Source organism: Rattus norvegicus, chromosome 9, assembly GCF_036323735.1.
Source record: "Rattus norvegicus strain BN/NHsdMcwi chromosome 9, GRCr8, whole genome shotgun sequence".
NCBI lineage: Eukaryota > Metazoa > Chordata > Mammalia > Rodentia > Muridae > Rattus > Rattus norvegicus.
Genome location: NC_086027.1, coordinates 91,336,103 through 91,351,711, shown reverse-complemented (window position 1 = coordinate 91,351,711; position 15,609 = coordinate 91,336,103). Strand labels below are relative to the sequence as shown.

The 15,609-nt window shown below is 42.7% G+C and overlaps 1 protein-coding gene across 2 annotated transcripts in view; it reads right to left on the bottom strand.

Moving 5' to 3' along the window:
* Col4a3 (collagen type IV alpha 3 chain) overlaps positions 1-15,609 on the bottom strand; it is a 129,099-nt gene that overhangs the window by 101,377 nt on the left and 12,113 nt on the right. The gene's annotated exons all lie outside the window — the stretch shown is intronic.

Sequence of the window (15,609 nt, the reverse complement as noted above, 5' to 3'; positions counted from 1 at the left end):
AACAAGACAATTTCCAAGGCGGGCGCGTACGAGCTTATGTGTATGAGAACTGTCAAGGAGTCTGGTCACAGACTCTGCTGTGTAAGTGCTAACACCAACCTTCACTTGCTGGTAGAGCTTGTCTGTGCCTAACCTAAGTCACACCATTTCTTATGTCTCTTGTTCCTTTGGGTGTTCTGTCCAGAGTGAAAGCAACACCCATTTGCCACTGGACAATCAACAAACGGAGAAAAAAATCTTCTGCACCACAGACACTGATGTGATAAAACCTGTCAGGTTTGTCCTGAGAGCTTCAAGTGTTGCAAATATTATTTTCAATCTCTTTGTTAGAGTAGTGGTTCTCAACCTCTGGGTTGTGACCCTTTGGGTGGGGTCGAACTACCTTACACAGGTGTTGCCTCAGACCATTGGAAAAGCAGATTTTTATGTTACTATTCATAACGGTAGCAAACTTAATTCCAAAGTAATAACAAAAATAATCACCCCATCCTGGAACTGTATTAAAGGATCACAAGGTTAGGAAGGTGGAAATCTACTATTTTAGAGGGAGGGCTTTGACACATCCCTGCTCTGGCTACCTGCAGTAATGTCCGAGTGACAGAGTGTGGTGGGGTATGTCCTAGGCACTCTGCTTGGGTTCAGGCCGTCCATCCTACTTTGTTCTGTCTCTGAACCACTCTCTTCTCTTTCTAGCCAGATGACTTGTGTAAAATGCAAAACTATTGATTCCTGTAGCAGTCCACACTGGCCTTCTCTTGCCTTCCATACAAAATTAAAATGTTTTGAAGTTGAAGAAGAGAAAAGATAGGCAAGTCCTCCCCTGTAGGCTCTTCTATCCCAGTTTGTCAGAGTCACCTCATGGTAACAATGTACCACCGGTTTAGAAACATTTGTATCTACCTCTCTGGAGGGAATATTTTGAGGTCAAGGAGGTCGTCTCCTATTCGTTTTGATATCTAGTGTTTCTGTTAGATGTGTATATAAGGAACATGCATTCTATATTTCAAATACATTCTCTCTATGTTACCCAGGTGCTTCTGTTCTCGGCCACTGAGTTCTAGGACTGTAAACATGATTCACCCATTGCTTCTGACTTTATTTATTAAAAAAGTAGAATGTGTGTAAGAAAAAATTGTTGGACATGCTTATCTTAAAGACTGTATCTCGCATACTCTGTTTGAAACGACACCATTTTGCTGTATTGGCTCTTGCTTTATTAGAAGATATTTGAGGTTAAGGCCTCCTTCTAATCAGACCCTAGCGGCCTTCACAAATCTGAGTTCATTAAACCCTGATGCAGGAAATGGTGTCTGGCTCCAGGGCTCCAAGCCTATACAGTACTGACAGCTGCCCTGAGATCGCTTACAGCAGATGACCCACATAGATAACTGGGCTCTGAATACACTCAGTTCTAACCACCAGGAAAATGCAGCATCCCCCAAGCCACAAGCTAACCCATAGGTCCTGAGGATGCCCAGGGAGAGCCAGCCTGGTCACTTCTAAGGGAAGTAGCATTTCAAGTCTTCTTTGTCTCTGCATGAAAGTGACTGGCATTGGTTGCAAAGGACCCAGGAAAGACTACGCGTTTCAGGGGTCACCCTCGGAGTTCTAGGACCAGATGGCCAGATGAAAACCGCAGTTCTACACCCACCAAACCGAGATTCACCTGAACTTCATATTATCTTCTCTGCTGTTTATTAGTATCATGAGCCAGTCACTGTCACCTACCCTGTGAGAGTGTCGAGGGCATTCTCATTAACCTGTGAAATGCTGACCTCCACCGCTGGGCTCAGTATGTCTTAACCACTGCAATTACACTCTTAATTTTCTATTTTATTTTTCCATTTATATTTTATGTTTTTTATCCTGAAGCAGTTTAGTGGAGAAAGTTTTATTTGGGTTCACAGTTTGAGGGTACAATGTTGCAGGTATGATGGCAAGAATGGCTGTAGTTGTAGTCGGGAAGCAGAGTGAGAGGAATGCTGGACCTCAGTTCCAGGTTTTGTTTGTTTGTTTTTTTTTTAATGTCACCCTGGGACTGAAGTCCATGAGATGCTGATGCTGATGCTGATATTCAGGCTACATCTTTCCTCCTCAGGTAAATATCTCTGGAAGCACCATCATAATTATACCCAAAGTTACGTCTATTGGATGACCTAAATCCTGACTAGGTTGACAATGAAGATTAACTCTGTGTGTGTGCGCGTGTGCATGTGAGTGCGTGTGTGTGTGTGTGTGTGTGTGTGTGTGTGTGTGTAAAGAAACTTTTCAAATGCTTTCTAGTAATGTGAAATGTAAATTGTAATTTCTCCTTTGACTTAAACATACTCAGTATTATAAGTAAAAGTATTAGGACAACTTTGCACTTCTCGACTAATACCACTGGCTGGGTCGTTTTGCTCTTTGAATATCCTGAGATTTTTAATTCTTTTATTTCATTCTGCTGATGGTTTACCCAGAACATTTTCATGTATGAGGTTGAGTTACAATATTTTTCTACATTATCTTCCTTGGTCTCAGAAGTAGTTTTTGATCCCTTGTAAATCATAAAAGCAGCCACTAAAAACCCAGATTTTATATTTCCTATGTAGGTGAACCATTTAATTCTCCAAAACAACTGTCGCTAAAATCTATGGGCAAAATATCACTTGTGACAACTCTGAGACAAGGATTTTCCTAAAGGGTATTTAACAGTGGCTTCTTTTGTTTCTTCCTGCCTTGTTTAGATTTTCTCTCTAAATTTTTGTCTTCTATTTTATTCTATCTTTAAAAAATCATAATTTTTCATGTTTCCAAATTCAGTATCATGGAGTATGCAGAATTTTTGCTAACACCCATGTGAGTCACTGGGACCACATTCTTGTTTTATATATTTTTTGTTTTTCTTTGACCAGGAGAGCTAGCTTTCTTCTGCTTACACATATTTTCCAAACATATATCCACTGTATCTGTAAATGTATAGTTTCTCCATTTCCTTTTGCATTGAGTCTCTATGTTTTTAACACCCTCCCTTTTGATTTTAAAAAAGTATCCCAAGTTGATTGTTCACAGTATATATTTTTTTTCTTGATTTTATTAAGAACCCGCACATATACCATCATTTCCAACATCTCTCTGTACATCCCAGGCTGGCCTCAAATTTGCAATAATCTTTTTGTTCGATGAGTGCTGGGATTACAGGTATGAGTCACCACCCCCAGCCTTGCCATACATTTTCTTAGTGAGATGCCAGTAAGTACAACAGGTAAGTATTTCTGTAGAATACACCTTGCTTGTTTGTGCTACATTCAGATGTGGGAATTGAACCCAGAACCTCATGTATGGTAGACTGGTGCTCTACCACTGCTCTATGGGCCCAGCCCATAGGAAATAGTTAAACGTAGCTAGTATAGTCTTACTGCCACTTTTCTCATCTATATTCTTGAAATGTCTTGCCATAGTGACCTTGAGTGTCTCCTTAAACTGAGAATTATTTAGGAGAAAAATTTAAAATATGTTGGTAGTCTTTTCCTTGTTCCTTCTGACTCCGGGGCACTCTCAATAGGTCTGCTTCTTCAATCCCACCAGTGAATTCAGTTTGCAGAATTTCCTCGCTTGCCCTGATCATTCTGATGAATCTTTATAAATTTTCTTTGAGAGCCCAGGAACACTTGTGTTTGTATATGGGAGACAGGCACAGTGATGTTAGATGATGCTTTGCCAGCGAGGTCCTCCGAGCCAGAGCACCTTTAACCGTGTGCCTCAGTTTCTCCCAGGTCAGTGGTGCGATAAGCGTAGAAATTGATGTAACAGTTTACGCGCTCAGCACAACCCGAGAGGGCAGCTTTCTACTGAGTGAGTCTGAAACAAACTACTTGGCTACACGTTTCGTGTCATGTAGCGTTATTCTTTGCCCTGAAAAGAAATTAGCAGATTTATCCCAGACATTTTTGTGCTTTAGAAGAACACTTTAAATATTTTATTATTGGCGCTCTGGAAGTTAACCGTGCCAAAAGTCTTTATTTTTAGCCTTTTTAATGACCAGACTAGAAAAGCCATTTCCGCTCAAAGTAACCTGAGACTTTCCCAGTACTTGTAAGCACAGTTGGCTTCCATTAGAATTGTATTGGGGTTTCTTGGAGTTGGGGGGGGGGTCATTGTAACACTCAAGCTACATCTAGCTCCGGAATGAGTTATCTGGCAGACCTTGGAATCCAATCAACCTGATTGGCTGAGTAGTTGTGGATGGCAGGCGTACAGCGTGTCCTTTGCTCTTGTGCTACATGGCTCCAAAAATACATCTTGTGTGGAGCTGTCCCGCAGTCTGTGATGGCTCTCACATTGTAGACTGCTTTGCGAAATACTTGCTACCCATTCGCTCCTGAAATCTCCGCCTCCTCTTTTTTTTTTTTTTTTGTTTTTGTTTTTTGCATATCGTCTGAATTCACAAAATGGGTCATTTGTACACACAGCATGCCCAACTTTTGTTTCCTCTGACACAGAAGTTTTACTTCTGCGGACCTATGCGGAAACAGAATCCCGTACTCGAAGCACAGCGTCATATGCAAATGCGATTATAGCGGTTTTAACAAGACAAAAAAAAAAAAAAAAAAAAAAAAAAAAAAGAAAGATGAAGCTGTGCTTCCTGGCATGCTGCTGCCGTCCCAACACTAGGAGACTGAGATAGGAAGATTGTGAACCTGGGACAGCCTGGTCTACAAAATGAGACAGGTGCTAAAAGAAAAAAAAATTAAATGCTCCAGATATCTATAAAATACCTAGAATAGCAATGGTCGAGGGTCGGAGAGACGGCTCAGTGGATAAAGGCAGTTGCTGCGAAGCCTGGGAACCTGAGTTTGACTCCAGAGCCCCATGCGGAGACAGAGGGGAACAAGGATGTTGGTTTGTATTTTGACTTCCGCATGGGTGCCATGGCATGTGTCCCTCTTCTCCACCAAAAAGCAAATGTAAAATATGTTAAAGAGATGCTCAAGAAAGGTTGAATCTCTAAATATCCAATGGCACAAACTGATAAAGTTTGAAAATTAAAAATTATTTACAAGACCATATAAATATTTATGTCATCTATATGTCTTTGTGTAAGAAAAAGTTATAGAATTGTATATAAAATGACCTTATATCTATATTCTAAAAAAACATTTATATAATTAAACTGCTAAGAGAAAATCCTGGAAACATTAATGATATTGCCTTTATATAGCAAAACCAGGATTTCTTTCTGTTTTTACAGCCTTTGCTCATTTTCCTTAATGAGCACGTGCTATTTTTATCATATATCACCAGTATAGTTAGACCTAAATAAATATGTTCCTAATGTGTTATATCCTTAAGGAACGTGCAAAACCTGGAAGCTACTTATCCGTTGAATAATAATAATCCGTTGAAAAAGAATAATTTTATTCTTTAGTCTAAAACAATATACATAGGCTTCTGAATCATACATAATTTCAGAAAGATACAAATAGGAGAAGAAGGAGGCACTTCTGCTCATGTTTTGAAGGGGCGAGATCTCGGACTGAGAGTTTCCATGCTTCCATACTCAGGGAGTGTCTGAGCTCGTAGCCATGATGGAGCGCAGAGAAGTTCTTTCTCCACTGTGCCTCTTTCCAGAGGGACCTGCATTCAACTTCTGTCAAAACATTGAGACTCTATGACTGGGAAAAGACTCAGTGTATGAAGTATGGCGACAGGCGTTTGAGTCCCTAGCACCCAGAGAAAACTCAGGCAGGCATGGCATTTCTGCCACCCTCACATACCTATGATCTCATCACTCTGGAGGTTAGACAAGAAATCCCTGGTGATGGACCTAGGGCTCCATCTGCATATGTAGCAGAGGATGGCTTTGTCAGGGGCATCAGTGAAAGGAGAGGCCCTTGGTCCTGTCAAGGCTCGATGCCCCAGTATAGGGGTATGCCAGGGTAGGAAGGTGGGAGGGAGTAGATGGTTGGGTGAGGGAGCACCCTCATAGAAAAGCGGGGGGGGGGAAGCAGGGGGAGGTAGCGGATTTCTGGAGGGGCATCCGGGAAATGGGATAACATTTAAAATGTAAATAAAAATGCAATTTAAAAAACCATTAGTGGAGGTTGGGGATTTAGCTCAGTGGTAGAGCACTTGCCTAGCAAGCTCAAGGCCCTGGGTTCCAGTCCTCAGCTCCAGGGCGGGGTGGGGGGAACCATTAGCAAACTAGGACTAGAACAGAGCTTCAATTGGTAATTTTTTTTAATCAAAGACTGCTGTTGTTATCACTCTTCAAAAACCAAAACTAATTATGCCTGCTTCCACCATTTAGTAATAAAGATTGGATTCCTCCCCTACAATTACAAAAAAAAAAAAAAAAAAAAAAAAAAAAAGAAAGGAAAAGAAAGAAAGAAATCCCTGGGGCAAACTGTCTAGTCAGACTAGCCAAATTGGCAAGCTCTGGGCTCAAGGGTAAACCTTGCTTCAGTATAACAGGTAGAGAGCAATGGAGGTGTTCACCTGATGAACTTTCTTACCTTCCAGTGCTCGTGCACATACATGCATGAATACCTGCACACACACACACACACACACACACACACACACACACACACACACACACACACACATACACATTCAGAAGAATCTATTTCAGTATTTTCTGATCGGGTGAGTGTTTCAACACGGCTTATTGACCAATAGTGACTACAGCTAAGAAGATACAAAAATATTTTTTTCTCTTGCTGTTTTCCCTATCTGAAAGATTCTCTCCTCCCTTGGCTCCTCTCAGCTTGCATTTTAAGGCGCTCTGATCTGCCCCACCCCCACCCCCTGCTCCTTCCCAGGCATCCTTCTGCCATGTTCTCATCCACTCAGTTGCCTGCTGATTAGTCTTTAATTTTTACTGGACTCTGTGCTCTGAGAGAACATGTCCCCTCGTGTTTCCACCCTCATGTCTCCTGCTATAACCCAACATTTGGCAGACAGTCCTTACTCTGTGAATAGTCATTGAATGAGTTAACTAATCCAGCGTGCAACACCACATATATAGTAAGAGAAAGGTCTCTTCAGCTTGTGTATATTTGTGACAGCTTTGGGAAAACAGTTTTACTTTCAGATAAGTTAAAATATTTCATTCAAAGTTGGATCTCATGAATCACAGAAATGGTGCCAATTTCGTAAGCAAACAGCTTTAACTCCGCCACATGAGCTGGAGTGGGGGAGGAGTGCTTTAAAAATAGTCGGCCGGATATCCTTGGTGGCTTGGGCTATGTAACAGTATTCTGGGTTAAGCCAATGCCTCACTCGATCACCGAGCTTTGAGTGGGTTATATGGGGTCTCTCTTCAGCCTCAAGCTCTGTTTGTAAATAATACCAGACTAAGAAAAAAAAATAACCCTGGGGCTGGAGAGATGGCTCAGTGGTTAAGAGCACTGACTGCTCTTCCAGAGGTCCTGAGTTCAATTCCCAGCAATCACATGGTGGCTCACAACCATCTGTAATGGGATCCGATGCCCTCTTCTGGTGTGTCTGAAGACAGCTACAGTGTACTCATAAAATAAATAAACCTTTTTTAAAAAAAAAAAGGAAAGAAAGAAAGAGAGAAAGAAAGAAGTAACCCCAAGAAAATGATAAGATTTTGAAATAGATGTCGTTTTTGAATTTTAGAGCTAAGAAAGGAGTTTCGGCAGTTTTAGGCCATCGTTTGACCCTGTTGCTTTAGGCATGTGGGGAGATGGTACATTGTGGCATGAGCCTATGGCTGGCGAGTTGCTTGTCTTGTGGAAGTCAATAAACAAATAAGACTTGAGAAGTGGCTGGGTTCCAAGTTGTCCTCAGTACCACGTATGCCACGACATAAAAATACACGTGGGGCTTTTAGTTTTTCAGAGGTGTGTTTAGTAGGTGGTGTTCCACAGCTAACCCCCACCCCTACACCCCACTCCCACATACACTTAAATCACTCTTTAGTTTGTCCTGCCCTCGCTTCATGCGTATGAACTTTAGCCATACCCAGATTTTGCTGTCATGCCTTATTAATTTTGTTTTGTAGATATAGGATTAATTTTTTTCAGGGCCAGCACTTCTACTAACATATGCAAACCTGAAAATGCCACAGGTGGTAAGCAGCTAGTGACTTTAAACTTTCCCTAGTCCATCCTGGGTACCTCACAGGCCATTTTCCCAGCACCCGTGTGCACTTGCTTTTCCGAGCTTGTTGTTCCTGAAGCTACCTGCTGGCAGGAGTGGAAGACTGCTGGCTCGACAGTCCTACTGCTCAGACTGTTGTATGGCTTTCTGCTCCCGTTCTGCTACTGTATGTAGTGTAAGGAATAGGAATGATTCAGGCTCACGAAAGGACTCCTTAAAAAGGAATTTATTTGAATGAAATGGGGGAGCGGGTGGTCCACAGATATTGAAGAAATGCTAAACAAGCCAGCCCCCAAATAAGGAGGGCTGTGAGGACTATGGGATAGGAACTAGCAGAATGGATTGTGTGTGGCTGTTGTTTGGTTGGTTGGCTGTTGGAGACAGGGTCTTCTGCAGCCTAGGCTGGCACTGATTCGTTGTGTAGCTGAAGCTTTCCTTGAGTTCCAGATCCTCCTGTCTCAGTCTCCCTTTGGCTGTGAACCAAACCCGGATCTTCCACAAGAGTACTGAGTGCCTTTAACTGTTAAGCCATCTCTTCAGCACAGGTGAGGGTTTGTCAGTTGTTCCCAAACACAGCTGTACACCTCTGTGGCATCAGCTGAGCCCCTGGCATGGGACAGGCACGGTGCTAAAGACTTCCTCGGGGCAACAATAGGCTGATGGTATAATTTACAAGTACAGGAGGCAGTGCTCAACAGCTTGGCAAAGGTCATCCATTCTGTGGAGTGGTCTGGGATGAACTTTCTAAGTATCTCATTAAAACAACTTATATCCATAAAAAAGACCTTTGGTATGAGGTAGAAGGTTCTCTCATTAAAAAGGATAAAAATTATGGATTTAGAGTTCAGAGGAGAAATAGCAGAATTAACCACCCTCACTTGTGTTCTAAAGCACAACTGAGCAAGATTTAGAGGTGTAATTTGCACTGCTGCTAGGCTGGACACCATCCTAGACTTCCTACTGCTGTAATTAAACACCAACCAAAAGCAACTTATAGGAGGAAAGGACTTGTTTGGCTTGTACTTCCAGGTCAAAGTTGATCACTAAAGGAAATCAGGGCTGAAATACGGACTTGAAGCAGGGACCGTGGAGGGGATGCTAGACACTGGCTTACTCTCTCGATGGCTCTCTAGCTTGTGTTTGACTGGTTTTCTTATAAAGCAAAGGACCTCATGCCTAGGTGTGTCACTGCCCTAAGTGAGCTAGGCTTTTCTGCATCAATTAGTAAACAAGACAGATTCCCCACATGCACACCCACAAGGCAGTCTGATCTAGGCAGCTTTGCCATGGAGTCTTTCCTTTCAGATGACACAGAGCTATTTCAAACTGACAGTTAAAGCTAACTGGAGCAGGTGCCATGATGTTCTGTTTGTGGGGTCATTCGATTTTAGCAACAAAACCCACCACCCTCATAGTGAATAAATAGGGAAATTAGTGGCCAAGAAACCACTTAAAGAAGCAGAGACTGCTCTGTTTAGACCAAGAGAAAGATCCTGGCAGGTTCACAGGTGAGAGCAGGGGAGAACTCAAGGAAGCTTCCCTATGGCTTTATTGAAGGTGAACTTTGTTGAGCGGACTCCCAAGTAAATCATTTACAGTGTGCCAGCTGGTGCATGCCAGAGCAGTTGGCATTTGCCTTCTGAGTTCATGTCAGAAGGTGGAGGATATATGTTCATGCCAACTTCTTTGAGTTCTTGGCCTGTATCTGTGGTACCTCAAGAGAGGTCTGACTGATACTTTGCTTCAACAGGGACAAGTCGTGACTTCCCACACTTTCCTCTGTCTGTTGATTTTCGCCGTTCTCGCTTCTGGTCTTATACCGCAGCCATCACATAACTACCTCTGAGGTTAAGATACTCTCAACTCATTGTGCAGCGTGATGTAAGGAAGTCAGGCCCGTCTTGGCATATGCACGGGACTTACCCCAGGACGGCATTAAAGAACTCTAGATAGAAGTGTGAGGTTCTGTGTCCAGCTAGAAATCACAAAGATGGGGGAGGAGAACATGCTGGGATAAGATGAAAGGGGTAGGAAAAGAGGAAATTGCTAGTTGAAACACTGAAAATTCTCTTCTGACTACTGGAAGGATCTAGAACCAACACCACCATCCTGAGGCGATGCTGGGTTTGAGTCTGACCCATTCCCAGTTCCCAGTTGTCTCAAGCATCCTTTCTGACTATACTTGGCTGACTCCTGATCTTAAGAAAAGAGCTTAGTAAATAGGGTCCATGTTTATCCGTGGCCTTGAGATGTGTGTTTCATCTCGAGACCATGTTCTAAGAAAACACTGGCATCATTCAAGAGGTTTCTTTGGCTTATTTTGGGTCAGAAGTGAGACAAGTTAAAAAAATAAAAGGATGGACAGAACATTTGAGAAGTACTATTACACGAGTCGGCTACTGGAGGATTTCTTTACTTACTGAACCTCACTATGTCTATTTTGGGAATTAAAAAGAAAGTTTCAACTGTCAGTTCCCAGCCACTCACATTCTTCATTAAACATAAAAAGAATATCAACTATGTGTATGTGTAATGTTAGCTATTTATAGTTGCAAAATAGGATTTTCAGTAATTCCATTCTATTTTTGCTTAGCCATACTAAAACTTTATTATTTTACAAATACAACTTGTGGCATGAAAGGTTTTGTGCTAGTTGCACTTAATGGTTTTCACTATATGAATCTATTGCAAAAAGCAGACAAGAAGCAAGAACAGTTATTGTTGGTATTGCTATTAATATCAGAAGATTTGAATAAGTTGTACTAGTGTATAAACATGATAGAAAATGATACATTTCTTCTTAAGGAATATTTAATGTTGAGAAAATGTTCATAATACAATATAACTCACAAAAAAGGTAAGACTTAGGGCTTTACTTGCTAACCCCAACACTACAGAAAAAAAAATCAGGGTACTAAATGCAGTATGCCATGTGATCTAATGTGTAAGTACGATGTGTGTGGGGTGTATAATGTGTGTGTGTGTGTGTGTGTGTGTGTGATATAAATATGTAGGGTGTATATGTGAGATGTGTGTGTGTGTGTATGATGTATATGTGTGATGTCTGTGACAGCTGCATGGCTGTTGGTGTATGTCTGTGTGTGTGTGTGTGTGTGTGTGTGTGTGTGTGTGATATAAATATATAGGGTGTATGTGTGAGATGTGTGTGTGTGTGTGTATGATGTGTATGTGTGATGTCTGTGACAGCTGCATGGCTGTTGGTGTGTGTCTGTGTGTGTTTGTGTGTGTGTGATGTGTGATAACTGTGTATGATAACTATGTCAGTGTGTGTTAAATGTGTAGGTGTGTGACATGTGATGTGTGTGTAGGTATGATGTGTATCTTGGGTGTGTATGATATATATGCATGTGATGGCTGTGCGTAAGTGTGTACCTGAGAACTCTGTGTGGGTGAGGCTGTACATGCCCATGTGAAGGGTTAAGGAGACTAGAGGAGGCTGCTGGGGCTCCTGCGTTATTACTTACTCTCCTGGGGCAGCGTTTCCCATTGTACCCAGAGCTCACTGATTTTCAGCGCTGGCCATCCTAGCAGTTTGTCATTCTCTCTGACTTGTCTGTGTCCAGCTCACATACTGAGATTTCAGGTACATATGGGCATGCTCACTTACGTCAGGTCTTTCTTTAATGAGAGCTCGGGATTTGAACTCAGGTCCTTGTGCTTGCATAGCTAGTGCTCTTACCCACTAAGCCATCTCCCAGGCCTCCAAATTATCAACATTAGCTATCAGGCAGGAATAGCTCTATAATTAACAAGTATGTTAGCTGAAGTATTTGAAAACCCGTGGAAGTGATGACATCACTGGCGGAACTTTATAGCAACATTGTTTGCACGGGATGGCGTCAGGTCAGTACACTTCTCACTTTTAATGGGGACAGCGCTCAGGGAGGATGTTGTTTCTGCTGACAGTTTCCAAGGAACTTATTAGAAAATACCAGCAGTGTAGAATGCACTGGATAATATTTTTCAAAGTAAGAAACTCCTTAATACATTCCAGGAAGCCCTGGTCACAAGACCACAGGGGCATTTCAGGAGCTTGAGTAGCACATTCAGACAGTGCTGACCCATGGAAGCTTTCTTGTCTCGGCAATACCTGGCATCCGTGGAATGCTTGACAGGGCACAGAGTGCGCTTAACTGCAGTGTTTCTGTAGATAAGGGCGGGGAGCAAGTTTTTATCTGTGCTATGTTTTATGATTGAGGAAATGGAGGGCCTTGGAATTTGAGCGACTTGCCCAAAGCCATCAGAACAGTGCTCCCCTCCTGGTACCTCGTGAAGGACTCTTCTCAAGGCTGGATGCTGCCTGGGTTGTATGACACAGTGCCTTGGATGCTTCTACATGCATGACTGCCTCTGTAGGTCTGGGGATGTAGCACGTTCAGGTCACATGCTGTCTGTGTTCTGTAGGCCTGAGTAGGCCACAGTGAGTGGGAAATAGCCCCTGGGTCCAACCCCAGGTACATACAGTATTCAAGAAATCCACAAGCTGGTCTCCACCAACTATTACGGAGCGCCTACCTGGAATACGTGTACGGTCTTTCTGTGAGTGGGAGCTCTTTCTTTCATGAGGTTTCAGACACTCCAAGGCCCTAGTATTAAAGGTTTGGAAGGAACTGTGCAATCTATCTTCATTTGGTGGCTGAATAAGGGGATCCAGCCCATTTGTATATGAGCTACGGGCATGAGCTGGAGCCGGAGCTCAGGCTTTGGGGAGGAGGTGCAAGTGCTGCCCCGGACGGCTGCTTCCTTCTCTCCAAACCCACCGCTAACCCTCACGCACTTTACTCTGGAGGTACACTGTAGTTTTTAAGTCAGTGAAATCTTCCTACCTTTGGCTCCTGCACTAAGCAGGCTGCTGCTCTTTTCACAGAATTCCACCTTCACTGGATCCTTTCTTCTAATTTCTCCTCCAATTGTACTTTGCTATATTTACCCTCTCTAGGAATGTATCATTAATTGTCTGGGTGCTTATCTGGGCCTGTCTCTTAGGCACACACTCCAGGAGGATGACGGGGAAACATTTTAAAACTCTATCTTTGTTCCTAGGATGTAGCACGGTGTCTAACACCCGGTGAAGATACGGGGAAGTATTTGAATTGTTGAATTAATAAACGGCTTGTTCGTCTGACAAACATAGTTCTCTTAAATGCCAAAGGATCTGGGGAACTGGTTGTTCTTCGCTGATATTTTGGTTTGAGCGTTTAATTGAATAGTGGGCCAGGTCCACAACAGCTCATTGAAGGCCAGAAATACCAGATGTAGAGCTAAGAGCTGAAATCATCAAGATGGCTAAGACATGGCACCTGTCTTCAAGGAGGTGGGACAGGGGTGTGGAAGGGGTTAAAGCCCTCTATGCTGCAGAGAGAAATCATATTTCAGCAAATAAAAGGATTTGGTTCCTGATTTTGATTAAAAGGAGGAAATGGTGTCAGGAATAATTGACCTCAATAACAAAGCATTATAAATTACTATTTTATCTCAAACGCCATGCAGTTAATCAAGCAGTAAACAGTAGTGTCTGATGCTCCTTTTCGGTTATGTAGAAAGATCCTCAGATGTCCCCATTGTACACTCACTCCCTCTATTAACCGAGAATGCTCTTGGATTGGACTTTTGTCTGTGAATCGGAAATGATATTATTTTGCCATCTGGCTGTCAGAAATACATGACATGGTGTTGGGCACTTGACAAGCAAGTATCTATTTTTAACTTTATTTTCCTTGGATATTTTATGTATTTACATTTAAAATGTTACCCCCTACCCCCCTCTCATACCCTCTCCCCCTCCTTGCATAAGGATGCTCCACTCCCACCCACCCACTCCTACCTCAACGCCCTGGCATACCTCTAAGTATTTATTAAATGATGGCCATCTTTAAAGGATGACTTTATTAAAGGTTTATCTTCACATCCGTTTTGGCATTCTCCCCACCGTGTGTGTGTGTGTGTGTGTGTGTGTGTGTGTGTGTGCATGTGAAGGCCAGAGGTGACCCCCAGACATGGTTCCTCCAGTGCAAGGTGCCATTTACATTGATGTGCTACACGTGGTCTTTCCATTGATCTGTAGTCCACCCACTAGGCTAGGGTGGTTGGCCTGTGAGCTCCAGGAATCTACGTTTCTCTGCCGTTCTCATGCTGGGGTTGTCAATGCACCCATGCCTGGCTTTCTTAGGTGGTTCACACGGCTGGAGTTTGCATTCTTATGCTTGCACAGTGAGTACTTTGCAGCTAAAGCTATTTCTGTAGCCCTTACTGGTAAATAACTGGAAACACACAGTATGCCCAGAGGGATATCTTTCTCCCTTAGTACATGACGTCAGTCTACAATCAAGCCTTTTGTAGACATATAAAAATGGTTTCCATAGTAAGCAACAACCCAAAAAGTACACCAGTTTACTGTTGGATGGAAAAGTAGGCAAAGAAAGGGTCTGGAAAGGAAGACACCAAACTATTAGCAATGTCATCTTCAGAAAATATGATTACAGTGGTTTTGTTCTCCCTTTTAAGCACATCCCACTTACTTTGAAATCTAATATGCAAACTCTTTGACTTTCCCAATATTATCCATAAACACACAGCATAAAATGATCCCCTGGTCAAACAAAGAAAATAAACATCTTGCCTTGTTACTTAGACTCCCCGTGAAAACTTTGTCATTTGATCCAGAGGGTGAGGATTACAGACTTCTCAACTTCCTACCGATGGAATCCTTTTCTTGGGAAGTTCACACAGCAACAAAAACCGTCATGATGGGAAAAAAGTTCCAGGGACCTGACTGTTTTGTCTATACTACGGCAAATCTCCCCAGTGTTTCTAAACACACTCGAACTCATTTTTAAACAGTGGAATAGGTTGTCTGAGAGTCCAATTTGGAGAGACAAGCTAATTAAGAAGTGGACAGAAGCTGGTGACCCCTGCGGTTGAATTAGGGAAAAGCTGGAAGAAGCTGAGGAGGAGGGAGACCCCATAGGAGAAGACCAGCAATCTCAACTAACCTGGACCCCTGAGATCTCTCAGACAGTGGATCACCAACCAGGCAGCATCCACCAGCTGATGTGATGCCCTCAACACATACACAGCAGAGGACTTCCAGGTCTTGACTCAGTGAGAGATGATACACCTGACCCTCAGGAGACTTGAGGCCCCAGGGAGTAGGAAGGTCTGGTGTGATGGGGTCGGGGGTGGGGATATCCTCTTGGAGGTGGGAGGAGGTAGAGGATGTGGAAGAGTCAGAGGGTGGACTGGGAAGGGGATAAAGACTGGACTGCAAAAAACGATTAAATAATAATAATAATAATAATAATAATAATAATAATGACAACGAAATGTAGATCTTGATGACTAAAACTGGAAACTTTCTGACTTACTCCCTGTCTTAGTGAGAGTTACAATTTCTATGATGCAGCATCATGACCGAAGCAAATTAGGGAAGAATGGGTTTGTTTGGCCTGTAAGTCCACATCCATTACACTCCAGTCACTG